Source organism: Sciurus carolinensis, chromosome 9, assembly GCF_902686445.1.
Source record: "Sciurus carolinensis chromosome 9, mSciCar1.2, whole genome shotgun sequence".
Classification (NCBI taxonomy): Eukaryota; Metazoa; Chordata; class Mammalia; order Rodentia; family Sciuridae; genus Sciurus; species Sciurus carolinensis.
Genome location: NC_062221.1, coordinates 28,382,583 through 28,409,648, shown reverse-complemented (window position 1 = coordinate 28,409,648; position 27,066 = coordinate 28,382,583). Strand labels below are relative to the sequence as shown.

Sequence of the window (27,066 nt, the reverse complement as noted above, 5' to 3'; positions counted from 1 at the left end):
CGGGATAGAACCCAGTGCCTCACGCATACTAGGCTGTACTACTGAGCCACAATCACAGCCTCTTCCAGACACTCTTTGAGAAAAGGGAAAGAAAGCAGGGGAGTGCCAGAGCTGTCTAGAATTGAGGGAGGAACCCCAGGCAGGAAGCCACCAGTTCTGTGTTCAGAATGTGCTTGCTGACAGGAGTGTGGGCCTGGAATTCCAGCCTGGCCACAGGCCGCGGAAGGAATGGTTCCCTTCAGTGAAGTATGTGGGGGATGGGCAGAGAACAGAGTCCCACCACAGTTCCTATCACCAGACCCATCCACTTGTCAGATTAAATAACTGTCAAGTCCAGGCCTGTGTGTGGTATTGGAAGCCACGAGGTAAGCCTTGGGGAGAGTCAGAGCTACTTTAGGACCTTCCCCTTGAAGGGAGGACAGACCCTAGCAGTAATCACCCGCCTCTCCTCGCTTCCCCATCCAAAGAATGCGGGCCACAGGGAGTGAGTGACCCTTGCCAGCAGGTCAGAGCTATTTCAGGCGCCCGAAGAGGCATCGGATTCTAGAGTTCCAAGCAGGGGGAAGGGACGAGGTTTACGCCTGTTGGGCTAACAGCGTGCTGAGGGATGGGCTACCTTCCCGACCCTGACCTCAGTTTCCCTATCACGGTAAAGACTCGGCAGCAAGTCTTTATCTTTCGCAATTTGGAAGGCACTTTCTGAATGTTTCCACGGCTTAAAAATATCTATTTTCCTTCGAGGAGTTTTAGCAGTGCCGAACGCAGTCGAGGGTGGCCAGTTGTGACTGGGCAAGTTCGCGAGTCTGACTACTCCAGGTTTGTCTTTTATTTTTTGCGGATGGAATATAGGGCCTCCTGCATGCTAGACAAGCCGCTTTACCACTGAGCTACGTTTCCAGTCATCTCCAGCACCTCCGCTCCCTCCGCTCCTTCCCGTTAATCTTTAAGGCCCCAAATCCTAAGGTTGGGTAGGGTGCCCTTCCCCCATTCCCACTCCAGAGAGGTCCAGGCCACCCGGAATGGCAGGGCGTGTCCCGGGACCAACCTGGAAGGCCCCGGGGGAGGGGCTTCCACGGTTAGGAGTGGCTTTTCGGGCGGGGGCGTGGCGGGCCAATGAGTAGAGAAGTGAGGCCGAGGCGGGGCCTGAGCACGGGTGCGGCGGGCTGCGGGGAGGCCGACGCTGGCAGAAGCGGGCGGCGAGCGGACGGCCGCTCAGCGCCGCGCGGAACTGGCCGTCGGATTGGCTGCAGCACTCGCGTGTCAAGCGGTTGCTAGGCTCCAGCCGCGCGCCCCGCCCTCGCGCTCGGCGCCCTCTCACGGCCCGGTACGTGCTCGCGCGGAGGCTGCGGCGCGGCTCTCGCGCTCCTTGGGTTTGGGGGCGGCAGCAACAGCAGCTTGGTGCCGAGTCCCTGGGGAGCGTCGACGGCTGCGTCTTGGGGCTAGGAGGAGCGAACACCTGAGGTGGCCCGCTTGCCGACGCTTGGTGAGTGCACCGCCTGCCCTCGTCACCGTGCCTGGCTATTTCGGGCCCCATCCCTGCTGCTGCCGAGAAATCCTTCCGTGGAACACCTGCTGCTGCTCGATTTCGGCCCGGGGCGGAGACACAGCTACGGACGTCCTTGCGGGTGAGGAGGCGGCGCTGCCCGGTCGGAGCCGCCCCTCTGTTCCTGGTCCCGCCGGCAAACGCGTGAAGCGTTTGGCGGCGAGGCCCTGGTATCGCGCAGCGGTAATGAGCCAGGCCTTAGTCCAGCCCGCGCTCCTGGGAACGTGGGGCCTTCGCGTCTGCCGCGGGTTTGTGCGGCCTGCAGGCGGCCTCCGGGGTTCCAATGGGGGTTGGGGCCCCGCCAGAGGCTGGGAAGGGTGCCGCCCCCGCTTCTCAGTCTGAGGTTCTCAGATCCTTGGGGGTCCACCCACCCATTCAGTTGAGTTTTTTTTTGAAGCCTACTTTCTGTCTTTTCATTTGGTATTTGAAAGACCAAATTCACTAAAGGAAGTGCTGTCTCAGAGTCCTTTTGCCATGAATTCCAAGTTATTATTTTTACAACCAAAACTGCTAATTAAAATTGCAACTTTTGAGAAGGTCTTCGATGTGTAAATTGAGTTACTGCAGGATTGATTTTGATATTGAAGTTTTGAGTGGTCTGTTTCGAACTTGGGCCAGTACCTTTAACTTGAGAGTCTGGCCTGCTGTTTTTCCTAAATAAGCGAGTATAAGTTGTTCTTGGCATGGAAGCCAGATTCCTTGAAGTGAGATTGGTGTTTATAGGACATAAATCCAGATAAAGAGTTGGATGTGCTTCCAGGTGTTTTGGAAAGTCTGGTGTAGATGGGGTATTATAATTTTATCAAGTTGTGCTGTACTTAGTGTTAGAGACATGATAATTTTGGAATGTACTGGTTCTAAAAAAGAATTCGACCTTAACACATTTTGGAGGTATAAAAATCCATAGTTTGAATATGGAGAATTGAATTTCTTTTTTTTTTTTTTTTTTTTGGCATGGGAAAAAAGGAAGTTTCATGGCATGCATACTTACAGGAGGCTAAGGAGCTGTTTCTTGGAGAAATAAGAGTTCAGTAGGGAATTAGGTGCATAGTGGAATTAGGTGCATAGTGCATAGCTTAAGGCCTGTGGGATATGGTGTAAAGATAAGAGTGAGTAGTGCTATATAAAAAAACAAACATCAGGGTGGAACATCAAAGCTTGTCTCTGTTGACAGGCATAGGACAAGTCCTCACTCTTTTAAAAAACTGATTTGGCAAAATGCTTTCATTCATTTAGCAAATATTTGGCTTCACTACTTGCCAGATTCTGTGGTAGATCCTGGGCACCCATATAAAAGGGTCTGGTTCTGCCTTCAAGGAATTCAGTTTGGGGAGCAATGAAACCAGTGAACTCATGTTTCTCAGTGACTGCCCAGCCAGGTGCAGTAGTGCCCGTCTGTAATACCAGCACCTTCAGAGGCTGAGGCAGGAGCATCGCAAGTTCAAGGCTAGCCTCAGCAGTGTATTGAGAACCTAAGCAATTTAGTGAGACCTGGTCTCAAAAGAAAAAGGGCTGGGGATGTGACCCAGTGGCAAAGTGACCTGGATTCAATCCCCAGTACCAAGAGGAAAAAAAAAAAAAAAAAAAAAAAACACCCCAAACTGCGTGCCCACAAAATATGCTAACTTGATAGCTTGCAGAGAGGAAATTCCTGAGCTGTGGCCTTCAGGGCCAGCAAGAATTAGCCAGGGACATCAGGGCCTGGACACTGGGAACCACATGTACATGAGCACCTAAAATAGTGCCTGGGAGTCCTCCAACTTGACAGGTGTGAGCTCTGGGCTCTCCTTGTTGTGGAGTTCCAACTTCATACTCAGGGTGCAGCAATCTGGGAATGCTTTTAATCAGTGAAGTGGCATAATCCAGATCAGTGTTTAGGAAGATATTGGTGGCCACTTAAGGAGTGGCAGGGAGAAGCTCAGGACCTCTGTCATTAAAGTCAGCCAACAAAGGAGAGAGGAGGGAGGAGGAGCCTTTTGAGAAGAGAGACTGAAAAGGTAGGCAGAGGTAGGAGGCTGCATTCAGGAATGTGTGGGCCGGAAGTCTAAGCATGACCAAGGAATTTAAACTACCTTTGGAGCCTGGAGGAGATAGCTTAGTGGTATAGTGCTTGCCTAGCATGTTGGAGGCCCTGGATTCAAACCTAGCACTAAAATGAAAAATACCTCTTCATTCCTGGATATAGTGACTCACAAATTTGCTGGTCTCTGTTAAGCATTGAGAATAGTTGGATTTAGAGGGGCTCTGGGGGTTATTTAGAATGGAGTTGTTACATAGGATTTAACATTGGTTGTTAAAAATCTTCCCTCCTGCCAGGTGTGGTGGCACATGCCTGTAATCCCAGTGACCCTGTGATCCCAGTGACTGGGAAAGACTGAGGCAGGAGGATCAGGAATTCAGTGCCAACCTAAGCAATTTAGCGAGACTATCTCAAAAAATAAAAAGGACTGGGGATGTAGCTCATTGGTAAAAGTGTCCCTGGATTCAGTCACCAGTACCAGAAAACACAACCAGAAACACCTTACCTCCTGCTTGTACCTGGGATATTGTATTTTCTGTAAGGCATAGCAGGTGTCTTAATCTCTGAGAGTAAGATGTTCATCCTTGTTGAGGCAGATGTTTTTTACCTCACAGTTGTGGCCTTTCCTGCTCCCTAGATCAGTGATGTGATGGACTTAACATCAGTTGCAATTGAGGGCCTTCTGTGCACCAATCTGATGCTTATGAGAAACCTTTATACTGACTGAGGAAGATGAGACATGCAATAAGTAATATGCCCAAGATCACACAGCTGTCATGTGACAGGATTTCAACCCAGGTTGAACATTTGCCTGTCTGTACCCATGTGCATTTGTATTGCATCACACTGATAATGGTGCCCTTGGTTGGATCTTCTCTGGTGAAGACCAGCCTATGGTGATATGGGAGAGGTGATAAGGGACCCCACGTGGACTTGGGGGCACATGCTGTGAGTGATCATTCTCAGAAACCAGGGCTTGACAGAGTCTTTGTAGGCCACATGCTGGTTGTTCCTAGGACTATGTTAAAGGAAGCCAAGTAGCTAGGGTCTTAGGCTGGTGTGTATGGGCATATTTAGGGAAGGACCATGTTTGAGTTAGACCTTTAGGAAGAGTATTGGTTTGATTGGTGAAGGAGCAGTGGCCGTAAAGTCATATTGTAGTAGTTTCGAAAAGAGGTTAGCAGAAGCAAGGTGTGGGAGAGAGAGGCCTGGGAGAGGACTGGGCACCTTTGGGTGTTCTGGAAGGCTGGTAGTTCAGAGTTATGCAGGAATGGGTAGTCTTGAAGGTCTTAGAGCACAGTTGTGGTGGGATCTACTGTTCATTTTAAAAATGTTAGTCTTGGGCTGGGGTTGTAGCTCAGTGATAGAACACTTGCCTAGCATATATGAGGCACTGGGTTCAATCCTCAGCACTGCATAAAAATAAGTAAAAAATAAAATAAAGGTATTATATCTATTTACAACTAAAAAATTAAAAAAAAAAAAAAAAAAAAAAAAAGGTCTCCAGTGTGAGTATGGAGGCTGGACTGAAATGGAGGCTAATTGGTCACTGTTGTGGTCTATTGAGGAGACCATGGACCTGAACAAGGACAGTAGTCAGCAGTGAGGTAGAGACTTAGAATAAGAGGGGCCCACTAGATTGCATGAAGAAGAGAGAGGAATGCTTGTCTTTGGCAGGGTAGATGAGGGGATAAGGTGCTATCCTTTTTTTGGTAGTGCTAGGAATTGAACTGAGGGTCTCGTGCATGCTATTGCTCTACCACTGAACTATATTCCCAGCCCCATAGCCTTTTTTTTAATTCTGGGGATTGAGCCCAGGGGCATTTAAGCACAGAGCCATATCCCCAGGCCTTTTTATTTTTTATTTTAAGACTAAGTCTTGCTAAGTTACTTAGGACCTAACTAAGTTGCTGAGACTGGACTTGAACTTGTGATTCTTCTGTCTCAGCCTCCTGAGCTACTGGGATTACAGGTGTGTGCCACTGTACCAAGCTCTACCCCTATTCTTTAAGATAGTTATTGTCTTATGCTCATTTAACTAATGATGAGAAGTTTGATTAAACATCCAGGTTTCTTTATGTGCTATTTTAGACCTCAGCAGTTGCTTGCAGGCTGCAGACTTACGGAGTATCACAGAAAGTAAAAAACATTGGTATGAACATTAGGACCCAGATGGGGACTCAAAAGAGAATATTGAACTTCAAGGGAACTCAAAGTGATAATTAACTAGTCAGATGATATGTCTTCAGTGTGCATTATGTATTGGTCAAGTCTTTCTCCCTTTTTTTCTGGAATAAGTTTTCTCCTTCCATTTAAAGAGTAGATCTGTGCTTTTCTCAGATCTATGCTGGTTTTTTTTTTTTTTTTTTTAATGCTGGTTTTTTTTTTTTTTTTTTTTGGCAGTGGGGATTGAACACACATGTACTATACCCCCGAGTTACATTCCCAGTCTTTGAATTTTCTTTTTTTTAAATTCAACTGCATATTTTTTTTACTTTTTAAAATTTTTATTTTTACAGACTGCATTTTGTTTCATTGTACACAAATGGGGTGCAACTTTTCATTTCTGTGGTTGTATACAATGTAGATTCGCATCATTTGTGTAATCATACATGTACATAGGGTAATAATGTCTGTCTCAGTCCACTATCTTTCCTTTCCCCACCTCCTCCCACCCCATTTTCCTCTACACCATCCAAAGTTCCTTCATTCTTTTCTTGCACCCCCACCCCCCCACCTCCATTATGTAATATCATCCACTTACCAGAGAAAACATTCAGCCTTTGAGGATTGGCTTATTTCACTTAGCAGTGATATTGTCCAATTCCATCCATTTACCAGCAAATGCCATAATTTTCTTCTTTATGGCTGATTAATATTCCATTGTATGTATATATATATATATATATATATATATATATATATATATATATATACACACCACAGTTTCTTTATCCATTCATCAATTGAATGGCATCTAGGTTGGTTCCACAATCTAGCTATTGTGAACTGAGCAGCTATGAACATTGATGTGGCTGTGTAGTATGCTGTTTTTTTTTTTTTTTTTTTTTTTTTTTTTTTTTTTGTGGTGCTGGGATCGAACTCAGGGCCTTGTGCTTGAGAGGCAAGCACTCTACCGACTGAGCTATCTCCCCAGCCCATAGTAGTATGCTGATTTTAAGTCCTTTGGTTATAAACTGAGGAGTGGGATAGCTGGGTTAAATGGTGGATCCATTCCAAGTTTTCTGAGGAATCTCCATACTGCTTTCCAGAGTGACTGCATCAATTTGCAACCCCACCAGCAGTGTATGAGTGCGCCTTTTTCCCCACATCCATGCCAACACTTATTATTGCTTGTATTCTTGGTAATAGCCATTCTAATTGGATTTAGATGAAAGCCTTTTGAATTTTAATTTTATTTTGAGACATGGTTTCATTAAGTTGCTGAGGCTGGCCTCAAGCTTGTGATCCTTTTTCAGCCTCCTGGATAGCTGGAATTACATGTGTGCACCATTGTGCCTGGGTGCCATTGCTTCTTAATCCATTTTGCCTTTTCCTGGTTGACACTGCAGGTCTGGAGTAAGGTGATGGTGAATAACAGAGATTTATCTGGTCATTTCACAGTAGGTCTTTGTCCATGCCTTTGGGCATTAAGGCAGTCTTACTTAGAGTCATATAACTAGCTTTTGCCTCTTGATCATCTCCCTTCACTCTGATTGTTAGTCAGTAATATTGCTCAAATAGCAATTCCTATAAATAGGAACTTAGAGTAGTTTACAAAATTACACCAGCCAGAAGGCTTAATTAAGCCTTAATGAGAAGGCTTTCCTATTTTCCTATTTTTTTTGGTTTGATAGTGAAGGATTTTCTTATAGGATCTCATAAATTGAGGATGGCAAAGTTAGTGAAGCCAGTCTGTGTCTTGAAGTGAAATAAAATTTGAATGAAGCTCTAGCAGTATGTTGAAAACACACACACACACACACACACACACACACACACATACACATACACACATTTTGGCAGTACTGGGGATTAAATCTAGAGGTGCTGTACCCCTGAGCTATATCCCCAGCTCTTATTATTTTTTATTTTGAGACAGGGTCTTACTAAGTTGTCCAGGCTGGCCTTGAACTTGCAGTCCTCCTGCCTTGGCCTCCTGAGTTGCTGGAATTACAGGTGTGTGCCACCCACCTAGCATATTGTGTAGTGCTGGGAATAAAATCCCTGACCTCTCATATATGTTTTTACAAAATCACTCTTATAACTGAATATCTTTTTTTTTTTTTTTTGGTACCAGGGATTGAACTCAGGGGCCTTTAACCACTGAGCCACATCTCCAGCCCTTTTTTGCATTTTATTTAGAGACAGGGTCTCATGAGTTGCTTAGGGCCTCACTAAGTTGCTGAGGCTGTCTTTGAACTTGTGATTCTCCTGCCTCGACCTCTCCAGCCACTGGAATTATAGGCAAGAGCCACAGCACCCTGCAGGATAACTAAATATCTTTATCTTGTATGTCCTGAGGTACTACATTTAATAGTATTGAGGCTTTGCTTCTCAGTTACACCTTTTTTTCTTATACGAGAGATTAAAGTCAAGGGTGCTTTACCAATGAGCTACATACTCAACTCTTTTTTATTTTTTATTTTTTAGCAGTAGATAATTAAACCCAGGGGCACTTAACTGCTGAGCCACATCCCTAGCCCTTTTTTAAAAAAAAAATATTTTGAGACAGGGCCTCACTAAATTGCTGAGACGGATCTTGAGTTTAGGATTCTCCTGCCTGAGCCTCCTGAGTCACTGGTGGTGTAAGCCAGGCATCTGCTCTGTTTATTTTTGTGATAGTGTATTGCTAAGTTTCCCGACTGGCCTCTGTGATCTGCCTGCCTCAGTCTCCCAGGTGGCTGTGATTATAGGTATGCACTACTGAGCCTGGTTAAGTTACAACTTTTTTTTTCCCCTGTGCTGGGGATTGAACCCATGACCTTGTGCATGTGAGGCAAGCACTTTACCAACTGAGCTATATCCCCAACCCCAAGTTATAACTGCCTTTTTTTTTTTTTTTTTTTTTTTTTGCGGTACTGGGGATCGAACTCAGGGCCTTATGCTTGTGAGGCAAGCACTTTTACCAGCTGAGCTATCTCCCCAACCCTAACTTCTTAAGCTAATTATTTGTTTTTATTTTTATTTTTCAGTATTGGTGATTGAAAGCTTTTTATTTTATTTATTTATTTTTTTATTTTGTTGGTGATCAAACCCAGGATTTCATGCATGCTAGGCAAACACTCTACCACTGAACCACATTCCCAACCATTTTTATGTTGTTTTTTTTGAAACAAGGTCCTGCTAAGTTGCATAGGACCTTGCTGAATTGCTGTGACTGAGTGAATTTAAGATCCTCCTACCTCAGCCTACCAAGCTCCTGGAATTACAGACGGGCACCCCCATGTGGGACTTGAAAACTAATTGTTTTTTAAAATACCATTGTCTAGTAGTCCCCCAGCACTCAGGATGCGAAGTGGAGAGAATCACTTGAGCCTGCATGTTTAAGACCAGCTTGGGCAACACAAACAACATCCTGTCTCAAAAAAAGAAAGAAAGAAAGAAAGAAAAAGAACAGAAAAATACCATTGTCCAAAATATATTGGTCTTGGGTGCATTGGTGCATACCTGCATACCTGTAATCCCAACTAAGGTTAGCCTTGGCAACTTTGGGAGACCCTGTCTCAAAGAAAGACGGGCTGGGCATGTAGCTCTGTTGTACAGTTTGCCTGGGTTCAATTCCCAGTTACTGGGATAAAAAAGGAATTAATTTTGCATCTTTGGAACTTCATAATTTTTAGTCTTGAAGGGACGGTATGGAAAACATTTTCCTTAGAATTATGATTTTTGACAAAGAAAGGCAACTAATTAGGACACTGAAGTAACATTCCCATTTTCTTTTGGTGTGGTGTTCAGTGTGGTGTAATTCTGTTTTTATTGTGGTCATTCACCAGTATTGCTTCCTTCTTTTCCTGCAGGGCCTCTGCTCTCCAGGAAGATAAGGCTTTTAAAACTGCTTAGCACTAGGAGGTGAGGTAAGATACTTGAAAAAAAGATGAGAAATAAACATGTACTTGGCAAATGATTAGTCACAGACATTTAAAGCAGTCATTTAAAATAGTGGGGGGAAAACTGTCAAATAATATGTCTATAGAGAGAGCTACATTCCCAGACTTTTTAATTTTTGTACTGGGGATTGATCTCAGAGGTGTTTAACCATTGAGCTACATAAGCAGCCCCCTACCCCTTAAAATATTATTTTTTAACAAACTTTTAAGATTATTTCTTATGAAATTTGAATTTTCTTTATTCTTTTTATAAAAGAAAATGACAGTAGAAATGACATTTTAAAAAAATTTTTAGTTGTAGATGGACACAACACCTTTATTTAATTTTTAATTTTTATGTGGTACTGAGGATCAAACCCAGTGCCTCACACACATAGTCAAGTGCTCTACCACTAGGCTACAGCCCTAGCCCCAGTGGAAATGCATTTTGACACAATACATAAATGGAGTGTAACTTCTCATTCTTCTGGTTGTACATCTTGTAGAATCACACTGGTCTTGTAATCGTATATGCACACAGGGTAATATTGAGACAGGGTCTCACTAAGTTTCTGAGGCTAGCCTTGAAATTGCGATCCTCCTGCCTTATTCTCCTGAGTTGTTGGGATTATAGTCATACCTAACCAGACTTTTTCTTTTTTTAAATAGGAAATACAACTCATGGTACAAACTTAAAATGTTCAGAAGGCTTATACAGAAAAAAAAAAAAAAAATCTTGCTTCCACTCATCCCTTCAGCTTCCATTTCCCCTTCCTAAAGTGGCATGATTTGTGATTTTTATAGTCATGTAGAGACTGAGTCTTTGTTGCCTGCCCTTGGGGGCACGTGCACAAATTATTCTTCTTGAGGCAGTCACAGTCTTTAGGGGAGTGTACCAGTTGGAGGAAAGGTCAAGGACAAGTGTAATACTTGGAAGGATGTATTATATTCAGGGAAGTAGTAGCCAGTGCCCAGCTTGTTCCATATTTTGGTGTTTGCTCTTCATTTCTATGGAAGTTTGTACATGAAGTGTGGGAAACTCCTTTTATAGAATTCTTTTCACTAATTGGTATATATGCATTGAAATAGAATAATGGAATTTGAAGACATTCTTCTTGTTTGAAATTGCAAGTATTCTGGTTATCTCTGGCCTTTTCACTGTGCAGGAAGCATCATCCCCCGCTGGGCATCCCAGAGGTTGATAGGGGATTGCTTAAGAAGATTCCAAGGTTATCTATGGCAGAACTGAACCAGTTCTACCTTGGTTTTCATAAACACCTTTCTTAATTAGCTCAGTTGTTCTCCAGGTCTGGGTTGATTTCTCTACCCAGTTTTTGTCAAGAAAAATGATGTAGCCAACAATGGAATTCTAAATAGCATTTTCTTTTTGTTTGGATATTAATCAGAACCTGGGACACCATCCATTTTTGGGGCCTTAATTTCACTATGGGATATTTCCATGAAATGTTCATCTCATTACTATTTCTTGGGATGGTAGATTGTCTTTGTAGTCAGATCTGCCCTGACCTCAGGCAGCCTTCCTTACTACAAGTATTTATAGTGGAGTAACCTTGCTGAATGACTCTTGAATAGGGGTAGACTCTGGGTCTAGGGGAAAATAAGGAAATGAGGTTTGATAAAATTTTTTTTTTTTTTTTTTTTTTTTGGGTGGTACTGGGAATTGAACCAAGGGATGCTCTCCCACTGAACTTTGTCCCCAGCCCTTTCTATCTTTTACTTTGAGACAGATCTCACTAAGTTGTTAAGGCTGACTGAACTTGAGATCTCCCTGCCTCAGCTTCCTGAGTAACTGGGATTATAGGCTTGTGCCACCATGTGTAACTGAAAATATCCTTTATATTTTTAGACATTTTTTTGGTGGGGGGGTGGGTACCTGGGATTGAACTCAGGGACATTCAACCTCTGAGCCACGTCCCAAGCCCTATTTTATACTTTATTTAGAAACAGGGCCTCCCTGAGTTGCTTAGCACCTTGCTTTTTGCTGAGTCTGGTTTTGAACTTTCCATCCTCCTGCCTCAGTCTCCTGAGCTACTGGGAGTGCACCACCCAGCCTGGCTATATTTTTAGACTTCTGAGCAATGTTGGAAAGATTAAGTTGACTAAAGAAATTTGGTAGGAGGAGACTTGAAGAGAAACTCTTTCCTAAAGATCTAAAAATGGATTTAATTAAAGTCATAAATAGATAACAGTAGGATTCCTGTCTCACTCTTTCCTGCTCCGGGTTTGTGCTACTAGATTTGCTTCTGCTTAACCTGTGCCATCGCACCTGACTAGAAAAGATCACAATATTTTCTCAGAAGGGTCAGTAGTATAGACCTAAAACACTACGTTTTCCAGTCTAAAAATGTGTAGTTTTAAAAGTAGTTTAGAAAGTGACTGGATTCCTTGGTGTAGGAAAAAAATCCTTAGCAGAAGTTGATTTAGTCTTTTGCTTGCAGTGCCAGCTTTGAACTGACAGGGCCTGTAGAGTTCCCTGACTTCTCAAAGCCCTGAGATTTTTTTCCCCTTCTAGTTGGATATTGCTGAGGAGGAGTCTCCTGTGTGGGCCATAGAAGCCCCCTGATTATATCAGATACACCTTAGGTCACCCTTCTATTTTGGGGGGTGGGGGTGGGGTCTCCTACAGTTGGAAAGGATGATTACTTTCTTCCTTTGTAGGCCTCTGATGCCTCAGGCTGCCTGTGCCCTTTCTCACTTTGTGAGGGGGTGAAGGAATGTCCTGGCCTCCCTTCTTCCATCCTGCCCTGGGCTTCTAGGGAGAATGGGGCCCATTGTGACTTCAATGTCAGTTCTCTGCTGTGGCCTCTCTGGTCTGTTGTGGTCACTGGGTGAGGAACTGGGAGACCAGCAAGCTGTTGCTTCCTAACATGCTGCCCTGTTGTTCAGGAGTGTTCTGGAAGATGATACTTATAATTTGTTTGCCCTCTGATTTTTGTCTTTTTTTTTTTTTTTTTTACTCCCTTCTTGTGCTTAGGGTTGAATCTAAGAACCTCAGCCAGGTAAAGTGTTTGGTGAACACTTTATTGCCCTCAGCCCTCATTTTCCCTTTTTTTTTTTTTTTTTGGTACTGGGGATTTAACCCAGGGTGCTTTTACCACTATGTACCCACCACTTTTTATTTTTTATTTTACTTGAGATCCTCCTGCCTCAACCTCCCAAGTTGTTGGGATTGCAGATGTGCACCACTGTGTCCAGCAGTGGGTTAAATTTAGCATGGATTGTGTGACCCTTACTCTGTATAGTCATCATCTTCCCTAGAAACCTGAAACCTGAACTATTTGGGCTTTCTGACTCTTTGAGGGACAAATTGAGCCAGAGCATTTAGGCAAGTATCAGGGTGTAAGGAGGACAAGGATACAAACACTAGTGTCCAACTTCTGAGTAGAGAATGATTGTTCCAAAGGCTAAAAATTAGGTTTCAGATGCCAGGTGATGAAGGACCATATTTTCTGCTTTCATGTTGGGAGGATCTAGCATCTGGTTTCTTTGTGAAGACTCCAGATGAATTCTAGATAATGGGAGGCATTTAATCTCTGACTTTTGTGCCTGGGAGGGTAGAGCTTATTGATATTTATCAGATAAGAGAATGATACATATCACTGGAGAAGGACTAATAATAAGCCCCAAATGTTCACTCTAACTTCTCTGATAGGAGAGGGGAAGCAGAGCCCACAGGGCTGCTGGTTCTGGGACAGAGCAATACAAGCAAGGGAGGGAAGGCCACTGTATCAGAGCTAAGTAACTTCTCAGTGGAAAGAGAATTAATCTCTGTGTGGAAGTCAGTCCATTTTTACTATAGGCACTACAACCCAGATTCCTTGTTATTGTGAGGGAATTATTGACCTTGGTGGTTCTATTAGATTCAGATTGTGGGGTGGAGAAAGCAAAACACCCAGTGGTGAACATAGTGATATCCATTCTAGCCTGCTGGTATAATCTGTGTCCTATGTGTTCTTTGTGTATCTAAGCATAGAAATTTACACTCATGATGCTGGGTGTGGTGGCAAACATCTATAATGCCAGCTGCTAGGAGGCAGAGGCAGGAGAATCACAAGTTCAAAGCCAGCCTCAGCAACTTAGCAAGGCTCTAAGCAATTTAGGGAGATCCTGTCTCAAAATTGAAAAAACAAAACAAAACAAAAAAAATGGGCTGGGGTTGGGTTGTGGCTCAAAGGTTGAATGCCCTGGGTTTAATCCATGGTACAAAAAAAAAAAAAAATTCACACCCCTGAAAGATTATGGGTGATTGGGTTAAGATTATTTGTAATTTATAACATACATTTTAAGGTTGTTTTCTTTTTTCTAAAATATTTTTTAGTTGTAAATGGACCTTTATTTTATTTATATGTAGTGCTGAGGATTGAACCCAATGCCTCACACATCCTAGGCAAGTGCTCTACCACTGAGCCACAACCCCAGCCCCAAGTTTTTTTTTTTTTTTTTTTGCGGTACTGGGGATTGAACCCAGGGCCTTGTGCTTGTGAGGCAAGCACTCTACCAACTGAGCTATATCCCCAGCCTCCCAAGATATTTTTTAATCAAGTATTTTTCTTCCTTTTTATGGGCCTCTTGTATAATCTCAGCCTATTTTATTTTATTTTGAAATAGGGTTTTGCTAAGTTACCCAGGCTGCCTCAAACTTGCAATTCTCCTTTTTTGTGTGTGTACTGACTGTAAAACCCAGGGTACTTTACCACTGAGTTAAAGCTCTAGTCCTTTTTATTTTTTATTTTGAGATAGGGTCTTGCTAAATTGTTGAGAGTCTCACAAAATCACTGAGATTGGCCTCCAACTTGCCATCCTTCTGCCTAAGCCTCCTAAGCTGCTGGGCTTACAGGTGCATGCCACCACACATGCACCTGTATTTTAAAGTCTCTTTCATCTACAATTTCCCCTTCTTTTTTTTTTTTTTTTTTAAGCTTTATGTATATTTTTAAATTTAATTTTTCTTTTATTTAAATTATTTTATTTTTACAGACTGCATTTTGATTCATCGTACACAAATGGGGTACAACTTTTTCATTTCTATGGTTGTACACAATGTAGATTCACATCATTCATGTAATCATACATATACATAGGGTAATAACTGTCTGTCTCATTCTATCTTTCCTTCCCCTACCACCTCCCGCCCCATTTTCCTCTATACCACCCAAAGTTCCTTCATTCTACTCCCCCCACCCCAGCTACCCCTCCTCATTATGTATCATCATCCACTTATCAGAGAAAACATTTGGCCTTTGGTTTTTTGGACTTGGTCTATTTCAGTTAGCATATTTTCATTTTCCAACTTCATCCATTTACTAGCAAATGCCATAATTTTATTCTTCTTTACGACGAATATTCCATTGTGTATATATACCACAGTTTCTTTATCCATTCATCTATTGAAGGGCACAGTTTCCCCTTTTCCTTTTTCTTATCATTGTCTGCTGGAGAATCTAAGCCTAAAGAGTTCTCTACAGTCCAGAGTTAGCATAATGGTTGCTCTTTCTGTATTTCCTGTGAGCTAACACCTGGATCCAAAGCCTTGGATCAGCCTCAGGTTTGGTTCCTTTGGTAAGGCTGGAAGTGGTTTGAGTCTTTTCTTTAGGCATACTGGCTATCTCTTGTCATGTACTTTGCTCATGATAGGTACCTAGAACACTAATTTTGTGGAGGACTGTAGGACCTGAGGAGAGGCTGCCCAGCAGTCCTCATGAAACCAATCTCCTCAGCACTGGGGTGACAGGTGTTGCAAGAGGAGAAACCTGGATTCATAGGGTTGGGTTCATAGTACTGAACCCCTCTTAAGGCCCTCCCTCCTCCTGATTCACATTACCCCTCTCTCCTAATTTTCAGCTTTCTTGCCCTGGATTATCTGTCCCCTGTCTTGTCCCGTCTTCAGTTTTCCTGTCCTTCTAGCTCTTTTTATTTTATAATGTTTTGACTGGAAAAAGTTCTTTGAGGATTAGGGAGAGGGGTTCATATACTGCTTGATTGCTCATCATCTGGGGAACTGTGGATGCCTGGATTTCCCTGTCTATGAAACAAGGGGTTAGTCCCAGTGATTTAAATGGTTGCCTCAAACTCTGTCCTATTATTTTGCATTTTACAAACTTTGTAGTGTTGGGAATGGAATCTAGATCCTTGCACATGCTAGCAAGCACTAAATCATGAGCTACCTCCCCAGCCCTTCATTTTACAGATTTTAAAAAAAAATGTGTTTGAAAGTTACTTTAGAGGATTTCCTTTCTTCTCCATATAGGGCATAACCTTGTAACTAGGCAAGGTGGGCTGGGTAAATAGGGGAAGATTCTATGGGCTGTTGTATCATAGCCTTGCTTCTAGTCTCAAGTTCTGGGTACAAAGATTTGCCTTATAGGATGGGACATTTAACACAAGTTCCTATAGTGTCTTTGTTTTGCTATTATCTTTCATTTGAAGTTTCATTTACTAGCTGGGTATAATAGTGCATGACTGTAATCCCAGTAGTCAAGGAGCCTGAGGCAGGAGGATCAGCTTTAGCAATTTAGCAAGGCTGTAAGCAACCTGGTGAGAGCCTGTCTCCAAAAAACAAAACAAAAACAAAACAAAACCCAAAAACACAACAACAACAACAGCTGGGGATGTGGCTAAGCACCCTTGGGTTCAATCCCTAGTACTAAAAAATAATAAATAAAATTAATTTACTTTAAATAATTTTGAAGCCAAGTACATTCATATTTTTGTATCTTGTGTGTCCATCCACCTAGTAACTTAGGCCTAAGGTAGTAGATTGTTTTTTGTTGTTGTTGGTGGTGGTGGTAGTTGTGCTGAGGACTGAACCCAGAGCCTTGTGTGTGCTAAGCACACATTCTACCCCTGAGCTGCACCTCCATCCTCTAGACTAGGTTTTGTTTTATTTTTTGATCCAAGTTTTCTGAGGGTTGTAAGGAATTTCAGAATGTCAGGAATTCCAGAGCCAGGAAGGCATGGGCCCTTTTGGAGGAAGGGCTGGAGAGGATTCAGGGCATTGTTGGGAGCTGCTTGAGTGTCAGGCCACCAGCATCAATCTGGGTGGTGAGGGGAGGGCTTGTTCTCCTATAGGAGAGATTTATATCACTACCTTTAAAAATTGATTACCCAGGGTTGGGACAGTAGCTCAGTAGTAGACCACTTGCCTTGCATGCGTGAGGCATTGGGTTTGATCCTCAGCACCACGTAAATTTACATACATACATATGCACACCACATAAACATACATACATACATACATACATAAAAATTGATTATCCAGAATTTGGAGAGGTCAAAGCCACAACTCTAGTTTGTGATTAAGCTGGTAAAGCTTTAGTTAAGGCTTGTTTTCTGTGTGGGCACCTCTCATATTCTGTCATGTTAGTGATTGACTAGCAGCAAAGGTCCTCAGGAGTCCCTTTTGGGTGACTGGCAGGTAACAGGCCCCACACCAAATTACTAGGCCAGAGGCTGAGTTTTCTCATTCCTCACACTGAAAATCGCTTACATGAATAAAGAAATTTCACTAAATCTCCTAATAACCTAGTAGTAGTATTTGATTTTATTGATATCAATATTTTTTTAAACAAGTATAATTTACATGTAAAATGCTTAGATAATAAGTGTTCAGTTAGATATATTTTTGTGCTTTGGTGGGTGGCAGGAATGTCAGACCCTGTTGTGGGTATTTGTTTCTGTTGGGTTAATTGTTCATGTGCACAAGTTAAACTGATTAGAGAGAAAGATGAGAGGTGAAAGTGGTCTGATGGGTTTAGGCATACAGCGGTCTGTCCTCAATGGCTGTACTGGCATGGGACACATTATTCCTTCTTCAGTGTCCCAAGATCCTAAAGGGTGACCTTTAGGACAGCTGGACTCCCATCATTCCTTTTATCAGCATCCCTGCATATCATTCAAAGGATGACAGGCAACATAGTTAGATTTAGATATTTGATTTAGTAATGGTTAATGTTTTTCAGACCAGTGAAACTACAATATGAAGATTAAATTTTGTGAACCTAAAAATACTCTCTGGACTCTAGGAGGATTGTAAGTTTCAGGCCAGGTTGAGTAACTGAGCAAAACCCTGTCTTAAATGAAATAGGGCTGGGAATGTAGCTCAGTGATAGGACAAGTGTGAGGCTTTTGCATAAAGCACCACAGGTGCCTTGTTATTTGGAATAATTAGCTCATAAATTGTTGTTATTAATTGTTGGACTGGGGGATTGAACTCAGGACCTCATGAATGCTAAGCAAGCACCCTACCTTTGAGCTACATCCCCAGAAAAAGCCCATAAATTCTTTTTATTTTTGTGCTGAGGTCTTGCACTTGCTCTACCACTGAGCTATAGCTTCAGTTTTTTTTTTTTTTTTTTTAAACTGGGGATTGAACCCAGAGGTGTTTTACAACTGATCTACTTCCCCAGCTCCCCCCTCCCCGCCTTTTTTTTTTTTAATTTTTTATTTTAAGACAGGGTCTCACTAAGTTGCTTAGGGCCTTGCTGAGTTGCTGAGGCTAACCTTGAAATTGGAATCTTCCTGTCTCAGCTCCCTTACCTGGGATTACAGATGTGTGCCACCATGCCTGGCTACCTGGTCTTTTTTATTTTATTGTGAGTCAGGGTTTTGCTAAATTATCCAGCTTGGTCTAAAACTTGTGATCCTCCTTTCTCAGCCTCCCAAGTCACTGGAATTACAAGTGTGTGCCACTGAGCCCAGCAAGTTCATAAGTTCTTTTTCTTAAAAAAGTTATTTATTTATTTATTTTTATTTCTTACAGACTGCATTTTGATTCATTGTACACAAATGGGGTACATCATTTTGTTTCTGTGCTTGTACACGATGTAGACTCATACTATTTGTGTAATCATACATGTACATAGGATAATTATCTGTTTCATTCCATCATTTTTCATACCCCTCCTCCCTCTCATTTCCTGCTACATAATCTAAAGTTCCTCCAAGTTCATACATTCTTGATAGCAGTTTTCCTTTGAGGTTGTCAAATTTGACTAGAAAAACTGTGCTGTGTTTTGATTCATTAGTCATCTAGAAGCTCCCCGTCCTGTGTTCTCATGCTGGCTAACTATTAAGTGTCTTTACTTCCATTTATGACATCTACCCACCATGCCCATTAATCAAGCAGTATAAGAAGGGCAAACTTCTTGTTTCAATATGCCCCACCTTCCTCCTCCTTCCTTTTCATATTTTTTATTTATTTATTTTTTTTTGCGGTACTGGGGATTGAACTCAGGGCCTTGCACTTGCAAGACAAGCACTCTACCAGCTGAGCTATTTCCTCAGCCCCTCTTTTCATGTTATTGATGACAGTTTGACAATAACTCAATATTAATGAAAGTAAGGGAAACATCATTCATATCTTTAGGTGGGAGTATATATTAGAAGGCATTTTGCCAGTATCATTTCCAATGTACTTAGCCTTTGTTTTTGTTTTAGATACTTGAGATTGAACTCAGGGGCGCTATACCACTGAGCACATCCTCAGCCCTTAAAAAAATTTAAAATTCTGTTTTATTTTTTATTTTTTGGTACTGATTGAATCCAGAGGTATTTTACCACTGAGCACATCCCCAGCCCTTTAAAAATTTTTAAAATTCTTTTTATTTTTTGTTTTTTGGTACTGATTGAATCCAGAGGTGCTTTACCACTGAGTCACATCCCAGTCCTTTTTGTTCTTTATTTTGAGACTGGGTCTTACTAAGTTACTTAGGGCCTTACTAAGTTGCTGAGACTGGACTCAAACTTGAAATTCTCCTGCCTCAGCCTCTGTAGTAGCTGGTAGTATAGGTGTGTACCACTGTACCCAGCTGTAAATACTCTTTGAACCCAGCATTTTCACATCTAGGATTTTTATTTTCAGATTTGTTCTCAGAAGAATGTAAGAATAGGGTGAGGGAGTACCATTGAGAGCAAAACTTGCAAGATACTTAAATACTTGAATGTGCCACACAAAGGCAGAAGCAAGTGAGGAGGAGGTGGAGCCTCACAGGGGCTGAGGACTCCCAGTTCTAGTAAATTTATGAGGAGTAGGGCTGGGTTGGGTAACCCAGTAGTGAAGACTTGGGTTCAGTCACAGCACGCACAAAAAAACAAAGTGACAGTTATGAAGTACGTGATACCATTTGAGCTTTTAGGATGAAATAAAAAGAGCTGGGTGTAGTGACGTGTTTCTCAGCTACTCAGGAGGTTGAGGCAGGAGGATCACAAGTTCAAGGCCAACCTGGGCTACTTAATGAGACCCTGTCTCAACATTAAAAAAAAGAATAAAAAGGGACTGGGGATATAGCTCAGTGGTAGAGCGCCCCCAAGTTCAATTCCCAATGCCAACACAACAATCAATCACATAATTTTTTTTTTTAAGTACTGGAAATATTTACTTTTTAAGTACTGTCCAAGGTCATCTTGAACTCGCCTCAGCCTACTGAGCAATTGGGATTATAGGCACTGGTTACCATGGCACTGGCTTTAAACTTTCTTAATGGTGTCCTTTATTGTACAGAAATTTAAAATTTGAATCCAAACTTTTTTTTCCCCCCTTTTATGTTCTTGGGGCTGTCCTTGAACTCCTAGGCTCTAACAGTCTTTTTGCCTCAGCCTCCTCAGTAATGTACTACTAAGCCTGGCTCTTTTCTGTCTCTGATTGGTTGATGTGTGATACCAGGGATTGAATTTAGGGCTGCTCTATTTCTGAGCTACATCCTCAGTCCTTTTTATTTTTTATTTTGAGACACAGGGTCTTACTAAGTTGCCCAGGCTGGAGTCAAATTTTTGATCCTCGGGCTGGGGAGATAGCTCAGTTGGTAGAGTGCTTGCCTTCCATGCATAAATAAGACCTTGGGTTCGATTGCCTCAGCCTCCTGAGGAACTGAATGTAACTGGAATTACAGGTGTGTGCCATCATACGCCACTGTGAATTACTTTGCTTAAGTCAGAGGAGAGGACAGACAATTGATGATTATCTTTGTGAGGCGGATTGGAAGTAGGGGATCTGGTGCTGGCAAATACTGCATTCTCTTTGCCTGGATCTTTCTTTAGCTCCAGAGCCTCTCAACTTGGTGATGATCTGGTCATATTCTCCCCCCCCCCCCAGTGAAGGCTCTTGAGAAGGGAAGATGAAACTATTTTTAATCTAAAGCAAACAATACCATTTAGTAATTTATTTCAGGCTCCAGTGTGACATTTTCTGCCATTATAAACCAGGTTACTTTTTTTTTCTTCAGGTTTTATAAAGAAAAATGTAACTTTAATAAATTCAACTGGGATAGTACTAGGTGGGGAACCACTGGTAGACCCCATGTAAGATCTGATTCTTATCTGGGAGCAAAACACTACAGAGGAGATGGACAAGGCATCTAAGAACCAATGTCCTTCACTTTCCAAGGAAGAGGAGGATATAGTAGAGTTGACCAGAAAAAAAAAAAAAAAAAAATCAAGAATCTTCCTTTTCCTGAAACTTGGCAGTTGATACATGTGTAGAAGACAGTCTGCCCTTCATCAGCTGAGCACATCTTTCTGGTCAGGTTGCTTTTAAGACAAATAAACAAAATCCTTTTATGCATATTTTGTGTTTATAGTGTTTCCAGAGGAAAATGATTCCCCTCATAAACTTGGAGGACTTAGGGACATGGTAGGATATATGTGTGGAATAGTGCTGTTTAAAGGTTTGGTTCTTAAAGTCCAGAATCCTAATGGACAAGCATTGGGGTGTTCAGGTAAGTGGTAGGACAAGGATTATATAGGTAGTCATGGTTTACAGAGCTTAGCTGCAGACTTTGCTTTTCTTCTGTTGGTAAATAGCTCTGTGCTGTTGGGGAGGTCCCGTGAGGGAGTTGGACCTTGCCCTGTTTCCCTCTTACCGCTTATTTTTTTTTTTTTCCATTTAATGTGTATATATTTTTATGACTTTTTAGGGGTTAAATTATATTTTTGTAACTTTTTGGGGTATAACTTCAAATTGTTAGGAAAATTTAAATAATTCAAGGAATTCTTAAATACTCTTTATCTGGGTTCAACATTACTTTACATTTTGTTTTGTCATTCTGTCTTTCCTATCTGTAATTTTTTTCCTGAACCATCTGTAAGTAATTGGCAGACACCATACCTCTTTATTCTTTTATTGCTCCACCTACCACCAGCAGTCTGGATTGAACCCAGGGCTTTGTGCATGCCATGCAAGCTCTCTACCACTGAGTCCCAGCCCTCCCTTTATTCCTGGATATTCAGTTCTGTATTTACTAAGAATGAGCACTTTGTTTTATGTAACTATGGTGTAGCTATCAAAATCAGGAGACTTAATATTGGTATAACATTATAATCTACAGTTCATATTCAGATTTCCTCATTTATTGCAGTTGCATTTCAGTAGCCCCATATGGATAGGCACAAGGCACTGATTTGTCCTTATGATCAGCTCTCATTGAGGGAAACTGCCTTGCAGTTTTCTCCACTGTAAAGTTTCTATTTTTTCCTTTTTAATTAAGTCACCTATGGGGGAACACATGAGACTGTAAAATTTCTGTTTGTCATATCACTTTGACCCTCTACTTCAGCATCTAATGATCCTTCTAATGCCATCATTAACCTTGTATTGGAATTAGTGTCATTTTACTCTAAGGAAGAATTATCTTATATTCCACCTTTTTTTAATTTATTGGTTTGTGTAATGTATAATTCTTGGTGCAGTATTATATATTCCTATCCGCATTCATTTTGATGCCTAGTGTCCCAGGTTTGGTCAGTTGGGGGAGCCCCTTGAGACTGGCTCTTATGTGGTGCTGAGGATCGAACACAGTGCCTCACACGTGTTAGGTAAGCATTCCACCACTGAGCCACAACCCCAGCCCTGGTTCTTGTGTTCTTTTGATGATCCTTATTATTGTTTGAGCATTTCCTGACTTTCTTTTTTTTTGGTACTAGGGATTGAACCAGGGGTGCTTAACCACTGAGCCACATCCTTAACCCCTTTTTATTTTTTATTAGAGAGGGGATCTCACTGGGTTGCTAAGTGCCTTGCTAAGTTGCTGAGACTGGCTTTTGAACTCATGATCCTCCTGCCTCAGCCTTCTGAGCCGCTGGGATTACTTGTGTGCGCCACTGTACCCAGGACTTCCTGACTTTCTGATGTAACACGATTTTCAGACTTATTGCCCCATCCTGGTGTCTGCCCTGACCCAGACTGGTCTTGAACTCATGGGCTCAAGTGATCCTCCCAAGTACTTGGTTTCTTTTATTTGGAGTGGCATGTAGAAACCTAGATATGGGTGCATGGTAGTTTTATTTACTGAAAAATCTTTTACAGTAAATTTGATTTTTATTTTCTTTTTTCCCCTGTGGCACTGGGGATTAAAGACAAAGAGGCTTTACTACTGAACTACATCCCTGTCCCATTTTATTTTTTATTCTACGAAAGAGTTTTGCTAAATTGCCAAGTCTGGCCTGGAACTTGTGATTTTCCTTCTTTAACCTCCTGAGTTGCTGCATGTGCCACGACACCCAACTTATGATAAATCTGATTTTCTATTCAGTTACTTAATCATGTCATTAGGAGTCTAGCTCAGTGGTAGAGCCTTTGCCTAATATGTGAGGTCCTGTGTTCTTTCCTCAGCATGGCCAAAAAAAAAAAAAAAAGGCAATCATGTTGCAGTTGAATAAAGGAGTTTCTTGAGTGTCCAGTTCTTGACTTTCATTTTCAGTGGAAAAAGGAACATGTGATGGATTTTATTTTTGGTGCTGGGAATTGAACCCAGGGCTCTGCACATGTTAAGCACACACCCCAGAACTATACCCCCAGTTCCAAAATAGACTTTATAAGCAAAATAATAGCAGACCCTGCTTGTGTCAGAAAAAAAAATTATTTCTGCCTAACTGGTGGAAAATTATCAGAATCACTGAGATGATTTCTAAAGAGGAAGGGTATACTTGAATGTCGACTTGAGAAACTCTAGCTCTAAATTATGGGCTGCTTGAAGCATGGCTGTATGAGGCAGTGCTATTTGTGCTATAGTCAGGGCTTTGAGGTAGTGGTGCAGTATCCCTTGAAGCTATGGAGCAGGTGGTTTTTAGGTAGGTGCCAATATCATAGGAATCTGTATTCTCCCTATACTGTTGTTAGATATGAATAAATAAAATCTGGCCCCTGTTTTCACTATTCTGATATTTTTTTAAATTTGTTCTAATTAGTTATATATGACAGTAGAATGCATTTTGACCCATTGTATACAAATGGAGCACAACTTCTCATTTCTCTTAACTGTACCTGGTACAGAGTCATACCGGTTGTGTAATTATACATATTCTGAAAATTTAATGAAGAAGAAAAGCTGTTAGATAATAGAGAGCCTTATTGGGTAGGTTTCCTGAGGAAATAGTATTTATGGAGCTGAGATCTGGAAGGAGAGAGGAATTAGGAAAAAAATAAACAACAACAAAAGAAAAACACCTTTTTTTTGTGGTGCTGGGGATTGAACCCAGGAACTTGTGCATGCAAGGCAGGCACTCTACCAACTGAGCTATATCCCCAGCCCCAAAACCACCTTTTTTTCTTTTTTGGGCAGAATTAGGGATGGAACCCAAGGGCTCATGCATGGTAGACAAGAGCTCTGTTGCTGAGCTACATCCTTAGCCCAAAAAACTTCACTTAACAGATGCTTGTGAGTACCTGATTTGTGCCAGCCAGCGAGGGTGGTATAAAGAGCCCTGCACACCCTGAGTGTGTAGGGAGCAGTTCCATCAGTGCTGTTTGAGTTGGGAATTAGAGGGATGATGTGTCTAAGGGCTCCAAGATAGAGCTGCTTACAGTTTTTGGTCTAGAGGAGAGTTTTGGTCATGAAGAGGAAGACTCTGTGTACAGATGTCACAAGGAAGCCTAGGGCTGCTCTGAGAGCTCTCAGTTAACATTGAGTTGAACAGGTGACTGATGTCTTTGTCTAGTTACATAGGGTCTTATGTTCTTCAAGTAGTTGAACTGGGTCCCTGGGCAGCAGTTGTGAGCTGCTTGGGACCATGGTATATCAGTTCTGGTTTGGGCAAGTTAATCTGGTGAACTGGTCTTCCACTTCTGGCTCAATCTCTTGGTGTGGATTTGTTTCTTTATGTCGAAAAAGAGACATTAGCTGTTCAGCAGGTTTATTGTGAGCATCCAGGGTCATGTTGCCAGCCTTGTGGTACCACAGCATCCAGAACATGATAGTCCTAATTTTGACTGTTGAGTACAGGATAAACCATAGTCTTTGAAACAGGCAGTATTTATGGAGAGCTTAGTCTGTGGCTTTAGTCTGTGCAGCCACCAGTCTGAGTGACTGTTTTGTCACTCTCAGTTCACCTGACAGTGGCCCTGTGAGGTTTGAAACAGCCTTTCACTGATGAGAAAACTGGTTAGGCAGTAGCTAGAGGCCAACTTCAGGTGCTTGAGCTCATGCCACAGTATCAGGGTGGAGCCAGGGACTGTTGTAACTGCTGCCACCCTAAGAAGAGCTGGGACCAGGAAACCAGCAAAGAGAACAACTCCAGTACCATTGGTTCCTTGTATGCCACTACTGCCTCTGAGCTAGTGCTCCTTGCTTTTGCTGGGAGATCTGGGAGAAATGTTCTGGAGCATTTAGGATTATGGGTGTTTTAATAAACGAGTTCTTGCCCTGGTGAGGATTATATATGTATGTTGGGCCATAAGAAATTCCTTGGATTTGTTCAGCTGCACCAGTTTTAATTCCTTCAGTATCTGTTCACTGTGTGGTCTGGACCCCTAAATATACTTGTTTAACTCCTGTTTTTTTTTTTTTTTTTTTTTTTTTTTTCAGTGCTATAGATTGAACCCAGGGCTTTGCCCAAACTAGTCAGTCACTCTACCAATGAGCTACATCCCCAGTCCTTTTTATTTTTTATTTTTATTTATTTATTTAAATATTTTTAAAGTTGCAGATGGACACAATACCTTTATTTATTTTTATGTGGTGCTGAGGATCAAACCAAGTGCTTCACATGTGCTAGTCAAGTGCTCTACCACTGAGCCACAACCCCAGCTTGTTTTTTTGAGACAGGATCCTGTGAAGTTGCTGAGGCAAGCCTTGAACTTGTCTCCAGCCTCAGTATCCTTAGGCACTGGGGTTATAGGCATGTGGGTTATAAGCACACTTGACTTATTTATTTTCATTTATTATTTTTTTGGTGATACTAGGGATGAACTTGGGTGCTGTACCATTTAAGCTATATCCTCAGCCCTCTTTATTTATTTTGTGACAGGATCTCTGAGTTGCTCAGGGTCTTGTTAAACTCTGCTGAGTTTGGTCTCTAACTTGTGATCTTTCTTCTTCAGCTTCGTTAGTCACTGAGATATAGGCATGTACCACCATGCCTGGCTCCCAGGAATAAACATTTTTAAATTTTGTTTTGAGATGGAATCTTGCTAAGTTACCCAGGCTGGTCTTGAACTTGCAATCCTTCTGCCTCATTATTCTGATTTTTTTTTTTTTTTTTTTTTTAATACTGGGAATTGAACCCAGGGGTGCTTTGTTGCTGAGATACATCTATCTATCTGTTTATTTAAAAAAATTTTTTTAGTTGTAGATGGACACATATCTTTGTTTTATTTATTTATTTTTATGTGGTGCTGAGGATGGAACCCACTGCCTCACATGTACCAGACAAGCACTCACTCTACCACTGAGCCACAACCCCAGCCCCTCTATTTATTTATTTTGTATGCTTCCACCCCCGCACCCCGCCACCGGGGATTGAACTCATGGTCAATCAACTATTGAGCCACATACATCCCCAGCCCTATCTTGTGTTTTATTTAGAGATAGGGTCTCACTGAGTTGCTTAGGGCTTCACCTTTGCTGAGGCTGGGTTTGAACCCATGATCCTCCTGCTTCATCCTTCCAAGTTGCTGAGATTACAGACGTGTACTGCTGCACATGGCTTATTTATTTATTTTTGAGACAGGGTATCATTAAATTGCTGAGGCTGGCCTCAAACTTGTGATCCTTCTGTTTCAGTCCTGATTTGCTGTCATTATAGGCGTTGCCACCATGTGTGGCTAGAATAAACTTAAAAATTTTATTTTATTGTATTTTTAGTTGTAACTGGACACAATACCTCTATTTTATTTATTTATTTTTATGTGGCACTGAGGATCAGATGCAGTGCCTCATGCTTGCTAGGCATGTTCTCTACCACTGAGCCACAGCCCCAACCCCTAGGATAAACTTTTTAAATGCCTTGCCTGGGTGGTTCTAACATGTGGCCAGGATTTAGAGCCACTGCTCTGGAGAGTAGCAGAACTTGTGCCTTTCGTCCAATTAAGAAACTTAGGGTTGGGAGTGTAGTGTAACTTAGTGGTAGAGTACTTATCTAGCATGAGTGAGGCCCTGGGTTCAATCCCCAGCAACTATCAAAAA

At 41.9% G+C, this 27,066-nt stretch overlaps 1 protein-coding gene and 1 non-coding gene across 8 annotated transcripts in view; one reads left to right on the top strand and one right to left on the bottom strand.

Moving 5' to 3' along the window:
• Positions 1 to 586: 586 nt before the first annotated feature.
• Dag1 (dystroglycan 1) overlaps positions 587 to 27,066 on the top strand; it is a 67,539-nt gene continuing 41,059 nt past the window's right edge. For 2 of the 7 annotated variants that reach the window (XM_047564055.1, XM_047564059.1), the window contains exon 1: positions 1,331 to 1,483. The gene's annotated coding sequence lies outside the window, so the exon portion shown is untranslated. The other 5 variants (XM_047564058.1, XM_047564057.1, XM_047564060.1 and 2 more) reach the window with 5 other exon arrangements.
• Positions 14,117 to 14,190, bottom strand: Trnav-cac (transfer RNA valine (anticodon CAC)). Its single transcript has one exon. It is a non-coding gene; the product is annotated as a tRNA-Val (tRNA).